The sequence below is a fragment of the Rousettus aegyptiacus genome, unplaced genomic scaffold, assembly GCF_014176215.1.
Source record: "Rousettus aegyptiacus isolate mRouAeg1 unplaced genomic scaffold, mRouAeg1.p scaffold_m13_p_3, whole genome shotgun sequence".
NCBI lineage: Eukaryota > Metazoa > Chordata > Mammalia > Chiroptera > Pteropodidae > Rousettus > Rousettus aegyptiacus.
In genome coordinates this window covers 67278621-67295982 of record NW_023416306.1, presented here as the reverse complement: position 1 = coordinate 67295982, position 17362 = coordinate 67278621, and the positions used below count along the sequence as shown (strand labels likewise).

The window sequence follows — 17362 nt, the reverse complement described above, 5'->3', positions numbered from 1 at the left end:
AGAGCTGAAATTATATTGCTTTGTATCATCCACATTGCCAAGCAGTACGCTATGCTCCTAGTGTACTCAAAGTAAGCTTTGGGTAAACCAACAAATGAATAAATGAATACAAAGCCGGTGAGAACTGGCATAACATTGCATCAGATTTTATTGAAGATAAAAGTATATAAATAATAGGCTAAATTATAATAAAATAAATGGCTCCTGGAAACCAAGTTTTCAAGCATTAAAATCTCTTACCTTGGTAAATTATAGTTTATATAGATTCTTAGAGTCTGTGAGCTAGTCAAGTTGACGTATAAAATTGCCACCACAATAATGAAAAGGCTGAAAACTGCAGACGGTAGGGACCTGTCCAGAGTTACTCAGCTGGTTAATGAGAGAGCCATGACCCAGATCCTTTCTCTGACAGATGTTCTTTTCATCCCTCACAGAGAGTCCAGTATTTTGGAGATTTAACAGACAATGCAGACAACTGATTAATGTGTCATCCGTGGGTTGCAGACAAACACTCCAGACAATGTTCTCTCAGATACCACTCTGTAACACTACAGAACTTAGAGTTGAATTTTTCATTTATTACTATTCTAATGATTAGTTCTTCTCCATACAATTGTGAGAAGTGGAAATTTTATTTATATTTAGGCCTCATCATTCTTCACAAACCAGAGAAATTTACTGTTATTATCAGAGTGTTCCATTTCTGCTAGAATCTTCAGAAATATCATAGGATATGCGATAATTTTTTAAAGAAGACACTGATAAATTAAAGTGCATCCAAAAGAAGGGGCCCAGAAGAGTGAAATGTCTGGAAACATGTGAGGATTGTATCTGTCATTTTATGTTCCAGAAAGTGGTGATGTTGAGTCTGAAAGATGCTCCACATTTCTGCAGGGAAATTCTAACTTTCTTCCATGATTTGAAAAGCTGCCACATAAAAATGGATTCTATATTGTTTTGAGTAGTTCCAGAGGGAAAACTTGGACCAATGTGTGACAAGTACAAGAAGCCTGACTTCCACTGTATAAACATACTTATCCAGTAGTAGGAGTTGTGATATCAGCTCTCTTGTTGATGCCAATGGAATTGCATCATTGGCCCCTTGTCAACAAAACTATCAACCTTATATGAAGTGAGAGATAGCCTGGATGGCCTGAGTCATTTATGACTTAAAGATTATTTGATTACTGTCATTCACCTATACCAGATAGATGACAACTAACTCTCACTCAGTAATTCTCACTCACCTCACTCATGTGAAGAACATTTTAGGAAAGATCATCTATTAGAAGCCACTGTTGACCTCTGTGGATAGAGAAGAACCCATTTTCCTGAGAAGATTCTCTTCCTACTTAACTCACCAGAGTCTGAAGCTTTTCCTACAGCAATAAAACAATATAGTTTTTTGGAGGCTGTCTGCATTGATTTACATGAGAAAAGTGGAATGTATTTCAAATATAGCTTGTTCCACAATATTTTTAGGTTAACAGTAGATATTCTATTATGAAACAGTTTGATGCACTATAGCTTTGAAAGTATTAGAAAATGAATTAAATTGTAGAATGTGCCAGAGGTTTTAGAATAAATAAAGCCACTTTTCACTGTATTGGATATAATGCTCACAGCAAGGCAACATACATCATATGAATATTATTTCACTTCTCACCTTGATTACAATAGAAAGTACATATTTAAGTTATTTTAGGTCTCAGTATGACTCAAACTACCATTCTAGTTGTAACTTCTTTTATCTTTTAAAAACATTTTGCTAAAGCTGTGATCAAACTCATTTTTACATTTAATATAGATTTCATTAACACACAAGTTCCATGATGTAACTCATTTTATTACACCCTGTCAAGACAGAATGTCAGCTGCAGAGGGTCACACTGCATCCTTCTACTGTCACACCAATATCTTGCTGAGTGCCATCTGCAATATCTCAGGTTCTTTATTTATACTGAAACTCATTTAGTTGGATGTAAGAACTATTTCCAAAATGCCTTCAGTACACAAAAAAGTAGTTTCTCAACATGGTCCATGGCTTTGAAGAAGGAATAGCAATAAGATTCTCTGTGGTAATAAAGATCTAGACAAATGATGATAATAGTTTTAAGGAGAAACAATCTTAATTCTAAGAAAAGTTGTTTTTATTAAATAAATCTATCTATCTTAAACTTGTGTAGTGAAAATGAACTTTGATTGCTTTGCAACTCTTTGGTTTTGAAATTTGAAGCTAATATTTGAAGCTGGCTAATTCTTCTTACATAATATATCTGTAATTTAGGTAGCTACCACCAGATGATATACTCATCTTGGACTACAGCAGCATGGGCTAGGCAAAACTATTTCTTAAACTGTATCTAACACATCTTCATAACCTCTGATGAACCTTACTCTCAGTCCAACAGTCCTCTATCTTATCAAGAAAAAAAAAAGGAGGAAAACCCCTTTCCTTCTTTATTTCACACCTACTATACACAAGGCATTGAGCCAGACAAAGTGACTGTGAAGATGAACCAAACTATGGCTTTGGCCCAGTAAGAGCTTCTAAATGAATAAGAGAAATAGTTGGAATACAAGTAACTTAAAAAGTTGTGGCCAATAGAAAATGCTATAAAAAAAAAAGTATAATAACTTATGCAGAGAAGAGAGAGGGAACTTTCAAATGAAAGTAATAAAGGGATTTCTCATTTAACCTGAGCCTTGGAAGATAATAAATATATGGAAATAAAGACACAGAATAATACTTTGGAAGGGAGAGTATGCTCTGGAGGTAGAATATTCAAACCAGGTTTCTACTATTTATTAGGTTAACTAAAGGCTTAGGGTGGTTGTAACATCTCTGTTTTAATCATCTTATTACAAAATGTAGATATAAATAATAATTCACAGATTTATTCTAAAACTAAAATTACAGCAGTGAAGACCTTTGAATTTTGTAATGAACTTCTGCATTCTGTATTTGCATATAGGAAATGAGTTCTGAAAAAACAGCTGAAGTCTTTGAGCCCAGGCTAAGGAGTGAGAAATGGAGCTCCATTTTTCTTTCTCTTTCCCCATATTCTATAGGAAATGAAGAACCTTAGGAGAAAGTTTTAGGAAATGATTAACAGACGTCTACCTCTAATTTAAAGATTTTAATCTAGTGAAATTATTGAAGGACTTGGTGTATGAAAAAAAGTAAGCAAGACTGTCGTTGAGGCAGATGACTCAGTTAAGAATCTGTTGCAGTGGTAGAGACAAGGTGGGAGTCATAGATACCTATAGAGAGGTAGCAACATCCTTTGTTTCTTCAAAAAGTCCACGTACTCGCAAATTGTAGATTATGGAAGAAATCAAGGCCTGAAATAAGAGTTTGGATACTGAAAAATTAAAGTAAGAAGATTGGTTAGAAAGCACGGAAGCATTTTAGTAGATTGAAGTAGGAAGAAATCAGTTAGGAGGTAGGTGGTCAAGTGTTACAGTAAGACATCTAGGGACACTAAAATTTGTGGGTTCTTCCTTCCGGCAATACTTTACTTTTGATACTGAACCATCTCCTCCCCACCATACACATATATCTATATCTATATATATATATAGATATATATATTTTTTCTCTTTGCTCATATCTGAAGTTTATCTTAACCATTCTCCTTTTCATGCTCACACTTGGGTCTTGCACCAGGAATTTCCCAATATTTTCTCATTTGCTTCTGAAAAGGATAAACTATTATTAAAAATTGATTTGTAAACATAATCAGAGTTAAGACACCTTATGTTGTGGAGTCAATTAAATATTTCTTTACAATGAAATGGTTAAAGATAGCATGTGAAAATGTGGGCAAAGAAAATGATAGGTTGGCTCTCAGAAATAATGAAGAAAATGAATACTAATTAACATTAATGCAGTAATTGGCCTTTAATAAGTGTCCCCAAATTATGACTATTTATAATTATTAACATTAATTTTATAAATTTATTAATTACATGAGACCTCACACATATATGAAGTTATATAAACTCACATACTTAGTTGTCCCGGCCCGCGGGACAGTCAACAGGGACCCTAAGAGAGAACGTGGAGGGGAGGGAGACAAGACGACGCAAAGAATGGAGACAAGACAGGCTTTCTGATCAAGTCTTGTTTATTAAGGCTCGCTGCAGGCTTATATAGTGCGTGATCGGGTGATATTGCGTTAGCGGGGCTGATTGGCCAGAGGCAGTCAGGAGATACTGTGTAACACAAAGGGGCCGGGCGGAAAGACCCCCGAAAAGTCCCTTTGGCGGGAAGCGAGGCAGATACATCCGGGAGGCTTACGTGGCCTTGGCGGGAAGCCCTGCTGAGCAGCCATTTTCGGCCTGGCAGCCATCTTAGTCAAAACAGCCCCCGACACTTAGTATAATGTATTGAAAGACTTAATATGTGGTAGTTAAAATTTGTAAGGTAAAATATATTAGAAATATAGAAAAAAAGTTCAGAAAAAAAGCCAAAGTTACCTAAAAGCTTATTAGCCAGAGTGACAAAAAGCCAATATTTCATTTATTTTGCTATGTGTTATTAAATTCAAAGGAGCCTGCACTAGCTGACATCAAGATACACACTTACTTTCAAAGCGAAGAGACTCCTTATTTATTTAGAATTATTGATTAAACTACAAACTAAGTGAGAGCATAAATGTTTAAGTTTGCTAACTGCTTATTTAGTATTGTTGATTTCACAATATGTAAGTTTAAAAAAATCTTTGTTAGTTATAGTTATAATAATATTTGCAAATTGAAAACATATATACACACGTCCCACGAATTATTCAAGTACCATTTTTAAATCATCTGGAACTGTTACCTATCATCTGAATTCTTGTTACACAGAGTGTGATCAATAGATCAGCACTATCAGCATAACCTAGGCTTCTGATTAACACATTTACGAGCCTGGCCTTAGACTCACTGAATCAAAAATCTGCAGTTTGATAAATGTGCATATAAACACCATGTAACTCATAAACACTTTAAATTTGAATGAACCTTGAGACATTATGCTAAGTAAAATAGCCAGATTCAAAACTACAAATATTGTATGATTCTACTTATGTGAGGTACCAAGAATAATCAGATTCACAGAGACAGAAAATAGAATAGTGGTTACCATTAAGTGGGGGAATGGGAAGATAATATTAATGGGTACAGAATTTCAGTTTGGAAAGATGATGAGAAAGTTCTGAAGATTGATTTGGTAACGGCTGCACAATAATGTGAATGTACTTACTGTCACTAAACTGTATGCTTAAAACTGGTTAAAATGTTAAATTTTATGTTATGTACATTTTACCACAATATAAAAACATTTATCATAAAATTAAATATCACTAAAAATAATAAATAAATAGATAGATAGATAGATAGATTTGAGAAGTAATGTTTTAAATAAAACAAAACCAAAGGGCAGAAAGAAAAAACAAGAAACAAACCTTAGCAGGACTGCATATATATTAGCAGATTGATTGGGGTTGGATCAAAACATCCTGCTAGTAAAACAAATAGAGTCCTTCTATATTGTTGTTTTGTGTGACTTAAACCAAATATAGTTGGTCGCTATATTTCTGTAATAGAATACTGGTACCTCAACTGCACAAGGTACTTTAATGTCATTTTCCTTTTGTCCTAGTGTTGGTCATAGCTACATAAAGGACACACACAATTTAAAGATTTCTAAATATTTGACCCCAGCCTATGCATACTCACAAAAATTCATGCTCCAATTCAAAATAAATAGTATGTGTATATCGTCTATTGCTCACCGAATGCCACACTGATAATGGCATTATTCAAAAAATAATGTAAACTAATACATACGGTTATGGTATTTACTGTATTTCTATTAAGAAAAACCATAAATAGAGAAATTTATTTAATTTTTTTCCTAGTGGAAATTATTTTACTATTTCAAAAAGCAGGTATAAATAAAGAATGATTTTTTATGCTTTTCTATTTACTGATTATTTAAATTTAAGGTTCTACTGTCTTCTTTTTGGGAATGAATAGAAACAAGGGAGAATAATTAGTTAGATATACTTTAATATTTATTTATTCATTCATATATTTAAAGAGAAAAAACTCTAAGTGCTAGTTAGTAGCTATATTTCTTTTTACATGGATTCCACTCTCTAGTGAGTAATAGAGATAATAGACAATTAAACAAATAAGTTTAAAATATTTTAGGAGACACTTTGGTTTGTCAGGAAAAACTTCTTTGAGAGAATGTTTTTTGAAGTAAAACTTAAGTCATGAAAATGATCCAAGTGCAGAACATTCCAGGTTTTGAATTCTGAAAAGCAAAGTCCTTAGGTATTGCCAATCATGGTTTATTAGGGAAAGAGTATGTGACAGCCCAATAAAAATGAAAGAAAACTTTATAAAATAATATTTAAGAGATAGATGGTAGCCAGTTTATGTTATAGTTTGTAGGCTATGATAAGATAATTAAATAATTCTAATTGCAATAGAAAGCCATTAAAGAATGTTTAGCAGGGTAGTAAAATGATTTATGCTAGAATGTAAGCAAAGAATTTAGAAGGGGTCATGAGTGAGGTCAGTGAGAATAGATAGAAGGCTATTGCTGTATTCTAGATGATAGATGATGGTGGCTTCAACTAGTGAAAGGAGAGATCTGTATGGATTCTAGCTATTAGAGTACATAATTATTATGGAAAAGGTGGTTAAGGAAGATCCTCCATATTTCTGGCTTGAGTACAAAATAGATGTGTCAATTCCTATGAAGTGGGGGAAGACCTAGAAAGGTACATGAGGAAAACCAAGAGTTCCAGTTGGGATTAAGTTTGAAAGGTAGTAGATACATTGAAAATTAAGAGATTAGTCTCTGGGAAAGGTTCAAATCCTACTCTATTGGTTACTAGCAGTGAATCTTGAATAATTTACTTAACATAATAGTATCTATGTTACAGAGTTGCTGTAAATACTAGATTAAGTAATTCCTATAAAATGATAAGAACCATTTCTGACACACTGTATGCAACAAAATAGTAATTATCACTATTATTATTGGTCGTGCAAAGAGTAATGTCAAGTAGTCATGCAGACTATCTAGTATACAAATGAGATTTGAAAGAAAGTAATCGACATCATAATAATTTTAAAAATGCATGAGTGTCAAATTGACATGTTGTACCCCTTAAGTTGGCACGATGTTATGTGTGAAATATATTTCAATAAAAAAGGGGAAAAAAAGAAAACATTTCACCTAATTACACTTATTCTGATTTAATGAAAACTATCCTAGAATAGCTTTTATTGTTTTTTTTTGTCAATGTATCTTTCTTTCTTTATTCTTCTCTCTTTCTGTGGATTGCAGAGAAGAATTGAGGTAGAGTTCAGAAGTAGCACAAGAAGGAAAAGTCATCACAAAAATGGAAATGTCACATTTTAATCCTACAAAGAATGTTTCAGTTCTCTCTTTCAACATTACAATTACTCCAACAGTAGATTCAAGCCTTTAATTGATTGTACTTGTTTTTTGCATAAAAGGACCTAACTATTTTTGAAAACAGATTTTCATATTTACTCAATTATTAAAGACTAAAACCATAGGAATAATCTATGACTTACATGTTGACATCGTCAAATTTTTAACTTTTGAGATGAGTTTATTGACATACCTAAAATATTTTTTCTTTTGGGTCTGTTTTCTTTTTTCTACAAACAACTACATTGTAACAAAATACTAGTTGCTTTCTGGAGTTGAAGATTGAAGATCTTCAAATATATGAATGTATTTAACATGAGTTTTATTAGTTTATTTATTTAATTAAAAAATTAAGCAAATTAATGGATGCTTAGGTGAGAGTTTGTAATGTTCCGAGAATTTCAGGATAAGCATGAGGATACATTTGCATTCAAGATGCAAGACCTCAAATATGTAAAGTAGGCTAATCCCTATTACATTTCTTTAAAAAGCTTTATAAAACAAGTGCTATATAAATTTGAATTATTATCATTGCGATCATTGATGTAGAGAGATTCTTCTAGAAGCAAGTGTCATTTTTATTTTTACATTTCTTTTTTTTGACAGACTTGAAAAAAGACTCAGAGCAGAACACTGAAAGTGGCCACCATCAGCATGAGGATGCCAAAAAGTCAAACTGGTGAGTGGAAAAAGTGATCCATAGAGATCTTTTTCTATGTATCATTAAATATGTTGATATTTTTTTCATTAAAAAAATCCCAAGTTTACAAACAAAATTGAGAGTACTTCTAAAAGAAGAGTGCCTATGATATTTATTTTCATTACTTAGAAAACTTTAGGGAGGTGGTATTCTGTAGGAAAAGTCACTAATTTTGTTATAGATATACATGGGTTTAAAGTAGCTATACAGCCTTGTGAAAGTTGCTTAATTGTTTGAGTTTTAGCTTCTTTTTTTTTTTAAATGGAGATTATAGTAAGCATGTTGTTATGTTTTCCTAAGAATCAAGTGAGATATAAACAATCAAGCAGTTTTCTTATCATAGAAAAAGAGCTTAAAGATATAACAATATTTATTATTCTACATATTAAGTACTAAATGCTAAATACTTTACAACATTATTTTATTGAATAATCACAGCAACTCTTAAAGGTAGAAGCTATTATTGCTCTCATTTTACAGATGAAGAAACTGTGATATTGACAGATTATTCGAGTTGCCTTTAAATCACACTCTCTGTTCCTTGAGCCAGTTGTTTGAGTGAAGTTCTGTCTAATGTCAGAATATTTGTTCTTATATTAATTCTTAAAGTCAACAAACATTTATTGGATATCTAAACCTTTTTTGAGCTGAGATTCAATGCTCTTTCCCAAATGATTTTTATTTAGAATGTAACTATATATGAGCTATTATAGTTTACAAACAATTTATGATCAGGTAATTTTGTTTAGTATGTACATACTCTGTAAAAGACAAGATAGGGATCATTATTTATATTTTTACAGTTGGAAAAATTGACATCCTAAGAGATTGACTGTCTCATTAGATACATCTTAAAGGAGTTATTTTAAACAACTGAGATGAAAAAAAAAGTGAAAAAGTGAAAAAAGTGGAAAAACATTGAGAAGCTCATAGAAATGATTTCTTACAAGTTTATTCATATGACTATTGAAAGACTTTCTCAAGATATATTTTTTCTCTCTTTTTTCCATTTTGTTTATTTTTTGAAAAGAGAAGTTACTTTATATTTAGGAGATGGCCTTGTCAGTTCCCAAACAGTTATAGACTTCATATAATTTTGAGATAAAAGTGAATATTTTTCTTAATTGTCTCACTTTTAGTGTAAAGTAAAATGCACATTAAGTCAGCAATGAAAATTTACTTCATGGGATGGTTTTGTAGCTTTCTCAGTTCTATTGAAATGTATCCAAAAATTTACAAGTGCTATATTATTAATAACTGTTTTGCCATCTATGTTAAAGTAATATTGCACAGATGTTCAGGAATAACTTTTGTTTGTGAGAAAATATTAAAGGGAGACTCAGTTTTTCTCTAAGTGGCGCAGATGGAATATTTTTATTAATCATAGTATAAATGTCAGAAATAGTTGCTCTTGTTATTGTTTTAAAGTTCTATAATCTTAACAGTGCTTGATGAAGCTTAAAGTGACTATAAGAGCATAGAGAAAGATGAATATTTATGAAATCATTCAAAACCGAGACTTTCAGCCAATCTATTATTAGCTTCTGGGAAGAATCCACATTGCCAAATTGGAATTTACAATCTAAAATATAGCAAACCTATGGCCTTAAATAATATAGAGATACTCTGTGCTCCTCACTTACTTTCTGCCCCCTTACTCAAAGATCCAAGATTTATATCATTCAGAAAGCTAGGCAGTCATATCTTGGCACCCCTCTTCAATCAATGCCTTTATATTTATATTCATTAGAAGATTATTTCTCCTGCTCCCTCTGAAAAGGGCAAAAAGAAAGGAAGGACTTAAAGAAATGCATTGCATCCAAGGAGAGAGAGAAAGATAGTTCCAATAGTCATTGTAGGTATGATGTTGATGGGAATAGGGACAGTTGTGTGTATGTGTGTGCATGTAATAATACTCTTATCAGATCAGGATAAGAGGACCACACAAAGGGGAGAGAAGATGGTCCATCAACATTGTAGCAGAGGTACTTTATTAGAATGCTTGTCTGTTACTCATTAAAGTTTGGGCATGAGGTTTTTCACGATCTACTCTTCAACTATAAAGCTTAGATGCTTTATGCTAAAAACCAAGTTAGCAGCATGACCAACAGCTAAAGGTCAGTCTTATTACTTGTCAGTTGAAAAACACTACACTTTAAGGGATTTTAAACACATTCTCAGGTCAGTAAACAAACAACAGCAACAACACCATCAAAGCCAAACATTACTTGGATATTGATTATTTGACATGGGAAATTAAAGTTTCAGAGGTAAAACGTATGTAGAAATAACATAGAAATCAGAAAAATATTTTAGAAAAGTTTTGTCATTTTGACATATGCATCAATTGATTTATAAATAAAAGCCATAAACATTGAAAAAGTTTAAATGCAAGAGATTGAAAAGAAACAAAATAAAACAAAACAGTGAAATCTGGCTTTGAAGCAACAAATGATATAGTCAAATTTGTGGAAAACAAACTGAAGAAGCATACCTAGAATGCAGAGGGCAAAGGTGATCAAAGAAAATGATGAGAGAAAAAAATGACCAATATGCGAAACAGAAATAAAACATGTAGGTAATTATTCATAAAAAAAAAGACAGAATAAATAAAAGAAAAGCACTAATCATAGAATAACAAAAATCTTGCTCAGGAAAGGAATGAAAATGGTTTTTAGCACTCTAGAATGTATTTGCTAAGATCTGAGAGTTTTTACATTCCATGAGAATTTCATATTCTTTAAAAATTAGGAGTATCTAGCAGTTAACAGAGACAAAAGATTATTTTGGATCTGATACTTTTTTTTTAATTTAATGTTTCGTGCTTCTAGATTATAGAAGCTAGTATTTTTCCAGTTTTCATGTTTTTCTTAAACAATTTTAGTAATTCGTGTTAACCTAGAAAAACTGTCAATGCTGAGTAATTGTCCATGTATAAATATGCTAGAAAAAAAGACTGGAAGTCAATGTACCAATGGAATAATCAAGTGATTTTTATTATTCTGTTTTAATCTCTTCTATGTTTTCTGACATATAAAATAAATATATATCATTAGTTAACTAAAGACTTTTATTAAAGTATACTTAAGAAGAATGCACAAAAAAGTGGACAACTCAAATGATCACTTATCATTTATCACAAAACCCACAAACATGTAATAACCACTTATATTAGGAAATAAAACATAACCTAGTTAAAGATGCTTTTTTTCTTTCTAAGTTGTGAACTTTAATCTTTCATAAGGTAAACACTTCCCTGAATTCTTATACTATGTATTATTTCACTTCTTTTTTTAGTTTTATATAAGTGGAATAATAGTTTGTATTTATTTTGTTGTGTGGCTTCTCATTCTCAATATTATTTATGTGAAATTTCTATGTGTAACAGTAGTTTAATTTTCAGTACTGCATACTATTCCATCATGGCATTTGTGCCTCTTACATTATTATGCACGTCTTTTGGGGCATGTATGTTCAAATTTCTATGGGATGTACAATCACTTACATGTGACTGTTTTAATTAATTTTTTGTAGTTATTGCTAAATTCCCAAAGTGATGTACTAATTTATATTCCCATTGGCTTAATATAATTTCTAGTTGTTTCACATCTTTACCAACAATACTTCGCAATTATCAGGGATTTTTATTTTAGTCATTGTGATGGGTGTATTATGATACCCCGTTGTGGTTTTTAATGAACATTTCCATAATCACTGATAAGGATGGTATTACTACTAGGAACAAGAGTCCTCTGGGTACCTCCATATTTAAAAGCAAATAATAATTTAAAGGAGGTATTAAGAAAGATGGTGGCTTTATTTTCCTTTACTTAATGAACATTCAGTCTAAAGAGACCTAAATTTTCCCTTTACATAGGAAAATGAAAAATCATATAAAATATGTCGTTAGATATGTGCAAGCATGACAATCTCATTCAACTTAAAATTCAACTTACCAATTTTATTCAACTTTTACTTTCCCATTAGCTAATTAATACATCATAATCTATCAATTTTGTCTTGTTTCATTGGGTACAAACCAAACTTCTGACAGTACACTCACAGTTGAATGGTGATGATCAGAGTTTATTGCAGGACAGTGATGCACACGCCATTTCTGTTTTAGGAAAACTAATTATTTCTCCAGTCATTTGAAACTAGGGATGGCACATGGGCAATAGGCATAGAAACGATCTAGGAGGGTAGCATGATTTTGACAAAGGGTCTAGGGCTCTCGCCCATGCAACAAGTGTGACAGCTCCATTACTTTCTCAGGCATCTTTTTCTGCTTGGCTGTGTAATGGTTCATTTGCTTCAGTACTATTAGTTTCCAAACAGTGCGAGAGCTTGGCTGATATGTTATTGAGACAATTTTGGTGCAAATAATTTGATATTATATTGTTAAGTGGCATGCTTTTTAAATAATGAAACCATGTTATTAGAAATTAGTCAGATCAGATTTATGGTTGGCAGAGGTGAGGGGTGGGTGATAGAGTAATAGGGTGAAGTTAGTCAAAAGGAACAAATTTCCAGTTATAAGATAAGCAAGTGCTGGGAATATAAAGTGCAGCATCTTGACTATGGTTAACATCGCTATACAGTATATTTGAAAGTTGTTAAGAGAGTAGATCCTAAGAGTTCTCATCACAAGGAGAAAAATGTGTTTTGTTTGGTTTCGTTTTTGTGTCTATATGTGGTGATGGATGTTAACTAAACTTATTGTGGTAATCATTTCACAGTGTATGTAAATCAAGTCATAATACTATACACTTTACCTGTAAAAAATCATATGTCAGTTGCATCTGAATAAGGCTAAAAAAAAGTAAATTATCCATATCTAAGTGCTACGGAGTGGCTGCAAATACAGATGAAGCTTTGCTTGCTCACTGGGCCCTCACCTTCTGTCATGGGGTCTGTTTCCTAACAGGCTACAGACCAGTACTGATCCACAGTCAAGGGGTTGGGGACTCCTGTCTATGCACTGACAAAAAAGAAAAAACCTGATTTATTTCTATCTGACTTAGAACTAGACAGGAAAGGAAGAGCATAATTCAGTTTACAGACTGGAAGCAATGTACAGCAGAGGCAGCCATGTGAAAACATTAGGGCTACTGCAGATCCATGGAAGATGGGGTAAGATATAATGGACAAAAGAATACTGTGAGGACTGCTGGGTTAGAACATTGCAAATATATTCTACTTGGCTCTTTCTGGCCCGAGAGAGGACAGTATGAATTGGGCCACTTCTAACTGTGCAGCCCTGCACAGAAAAGCAAATGGCACAAGGGTGAATATAAACACTACAGAATTTTTGACCATTTTGAATGTGCCTTCTTTTGGTTGGGCATTTGCTTGGTTTCCATAGATTATTGACTAGTTTCCAGAACTCCTATAAACTTATTTGAATCAATACACACTTCTCCACTGCCCCCTCCAAAGGGGAATAGGGCTTGGAGCTTTCTAAACAACAATTGTCTTGAAAATATATTTTAAAATTTTTGATTCAAATGCTTTCTGAATGCAATACAGTGTTACTATTTAAAAGAAAAATATTAATTTGCTATATGATTTTATTTGTTTTATATGATGTCAATGAGTATTCTGTTGAATTAATCTTTTTAGAAAAAATTCCAAATCATCCAGTTTCTACTCATTAAAATAATATATGAATAATAATATAAAGCAATACTATTATTTACTTAAATTTCATACTCATTTTCTAGTTTTAATCAGTTCTTTGTTTAAATATGAAATAGTATTATAACCTCACTTTTGAAGGAGAGAGTGCACATTATGATGTTTAAGGAATCATGGTTTGTTTTGGACATGATTTTATCATTGATAGAAGAATTTCAATGACTGAAAAGAATGTTATAAACCTGTCATCCAAGGGAAGGTAAATATCTTTAAGGCCTTCATGTTAATATTGTTCCTACTACATTGCTTGCATCCTGATATATGAGTGCGGGGGGAAAGAGCTGAGGTTAAGAATCAACTAAATTGAAGTTATTTTTATTGGTAGATCAAATCCACCATTTTGTCTCTGTGTCTCAGCATCAGAGTTAGTTTGGAGTTAACTCTGTACAAGCAATAATTTTAGTAAATTTTTAATCAATGTGTAGCTCTATTTCCATAGTTAATCAATATCCATGTGATATAGAGGTGCTTGGATAATTTTCTTTATGGCTCTGTTAGATTTAATAAAATAAAACTTGTGATGATTCAAGTAACAATTATAGTAAAATCAATGCTCTACTGAAAATCTTAAGGTAGGGAGCTATAATTAATTTTGTATAACCCATGTCTGTTACCTTAAAATAAATAGCTGACAATGGCCTTAACCAAGAATGTCTAAAAAAATGTTTATGTATTTAACAAAAGTGTAGAAAGATTTGAGAGGAAATATGGAGATTATGATCCATATATTTTGGCATGTTTATTTTCTTCAAGATTATTTTCCAGATGTCACTTATAAATTTCCCTACAACATAGCTACAAAATAGGAATATTTGAAATTAGCTTTTTATTAAATGAGCTGTATGTTTAACATGTCCTTCAGAAACAAAAAATTACTGGACACAATAATCATGTAAAGCAAATGAAAGCATTTGTTAGTAGGAGCTATTAAAAAGAGAAGATTTGATGACTGTTTGTTTAAACAACTATAATATAAAACTTAGATTTATTTTATTTAATGCATGTTTATTCCTCAAGAGAATCAAACATGGAAAAGCTCTTCTGGTTATTTTTTTTTTCTGGTAGAACAAAGAAAGAGAAGTAATTATATGGTAGCATTGAAATAGAATTCATGCTAGCCATTGTAAAGCTAAGCTTCTGTGGCACATAGAATATCTTTGGTTATTTATTAACAGAGAAAAATATGTAAACATATCAAATATTGTGTTATGAAATAAGAATTCATGGTATAGTCTATTAGGATTGTAAAGTGAAATAAGTTTCTCTGGACAGAAAGACACCTTCTTCTAAACCTTAAGTGTTAGGGCAATGTTTTGTCATGATGAATTCTGCAGAAAACCCTAACAAGATACTGAACCAGAAAATTCATAGCAACATTCTTCACACTATATCACTGGTGGATTCTTTCTTCATGATGTGAAGTACATTAAGATGACAACAAGCTCATTTCCTATAACTTCAAATAAACACAAAATAATCTTTATTATGAATGGAAGGAATAAATACAAGATGTCTTAAGTTTATGTTCCAATGATATTTCCTTTTTCCTTCAATTGCACTCAATTAAAACAACTAGCAAAGACTTACCCTAACTTTATTAAATCGCTATATATTTTCTTCACTTTATTTTTATTATTGAGTTATAAAAGTCTCTGGAAGCTCATTTTGGCTTCCTCCCCTTCACTGAAGATGTATCAAGAAAGTGTTCTTTTTTTCATACAACTACACATACTCAACCACACAGCACATATATTTGTCTGTGTGAGTAGAAGTAGAAGTGCATGATTTTTCATTTGTGTTAGCTCAGATATTTATATCAGACTATTCTCATCTAACTTCCAAGGTTTAATACCTCTATTTCATTTGTCTAACTTACTTGACCAATTAAATAGTTGATCTAATAACCCTTTTCGCAGAAATGAAAAGTACTAATATACCTATAATCCAGACTATTCATAGGCAAAATTGGAAGATAAGTGAATGTTTTCCTCATTTTCACTGTTTATTCCTTTTTTTCAATGTTGTGTGTGTTTGTGTGAGGCCATGCATATGCATGTGTGAAATCAAAGTTCTTTTGCTCTGTCATCTCATTTCCTTATTAAATCAATTATATTGTAGGTGTCAGATAAAAAGAATTTGATAAATTACTTCTCATTAAATTTAAAGTAGTAGTTAAGCTCTACTTTATCATGGCATTTTCTTTTAATAAGGAACATTGCATATCAAGACAAGGAATTATAGGCTCTAAAGACATAGACTACAGGTAATGTTTAACTTATTCTAAAACTTGTGTGATCATAACTTTTATTGTCCAAACTGAGAAACCCTTGATAATGAAAAGGGCACTATTCATAAGTGCATAGGATTATAATGCAAACTGAATTGTCTCTGGCAAATCAGTACATATAGTCCCCTAACCTCAAATTCCATCTTCTAGTCTTAGGCCTCTCTGTCCAGAATATCTAACTCTTCATATGGTTCTCATGATTTGTAGCTATATATTATCTCACATAACTTAATATCAAAACAAATGTATGGTATTGCTCATTAAGATGTCCCTGAGATGGCTTAGAAATCTGAAGATAAGCAATTTTCCAACTTTTTGTATGAAAAATGTGGTCAGTATTAGTATAGTATGTGGTTAGTATAATATGTGTTCCCTTGGAAAAAGGTACTGAACTTGATTTCTACTCATTTCTGCTCTCGAAAAACCAAATTACTCTGTGAATCTACATTATTTTATTGAGCCTCTTCCTTGTCTATAGAGTAGTGGTGGTGGGAGACGTAATTAGAAAAGAGGATTCCTAAAGATATGTTCAGCACTAGTATTCTGTGAGTCTGAGCAAAAACTACGCTGAACCTCCCTACCTCCAATAAATAACACCGCCAATTTTTTTAAAAGTAATTTATATACAATTGGTATGAATTCTTAGATCCCTCTAATAATGGTTGAAAAGAAATGTGATAGTAATTTTAAAGTCCATTCTCTTCCCTACTATTATCTTTGTTTATGTACCAATTGTGCTTGGTCTCTGTTAAAAGTGAAATACCATTGAAAACTTGGGTACACTAGATCCCTCTTATCCCTGAGGAATATGTTCTAAGACTACCAGTGGAAGCCTGAAACCATGTAAAGTCCCGAACCCTATATATATTACATATTTTCCTGTACATACATACATTTTACAACTTCTCTTTGGCATTTCCAAATTGCACTTTGGGGCTGTTATTAAATAAAATAAAGGTCTCTTCAACACAAGTACTGCGATGCCATGATGGTTGATATAATAACCAAGGTAGCTATTAAGTGACTAATGGGTGGGAAGCATATACAGTGTGGATATGCTCTTCTTTGGCAGCACAGAACAGAATGTATGAAATATCATCTTGCTACTCAGAATGGGACCCAATTTAAAACTTAAGAATTATTTGTTTCTGGAATAATTTAATTCTGAAATAATATTAAATTTTCCATTTAATATTTTTTGGCCAAGGTTGAC

General features: G+C 32.0%; 1 protein-coding gene across 18 annotated transcripts in view; it reads left to right on the top strand.

The window, feature by feature from the left end:
* The window catches only part of LINGO2 (leucine rich repeat and Ig domain containing 2), a 1061594-nt gene that overhangs the window by 615799 nt on the left and 428433 nt on the right, over positions 1-17362 (top strand). For all 18 annotated transcript variants that reach the window (XM_036217659.1, XM_036217656.1, XM_036217649.1 and 15 more), the window contains one exon: positions 8072-8144. The gene's annotated coding sequence lies outside the window, so the exon portion shown is untranslated. The remainder of the gene's footprint in view (positions 1-8071; positions 8145-17362) is intronic.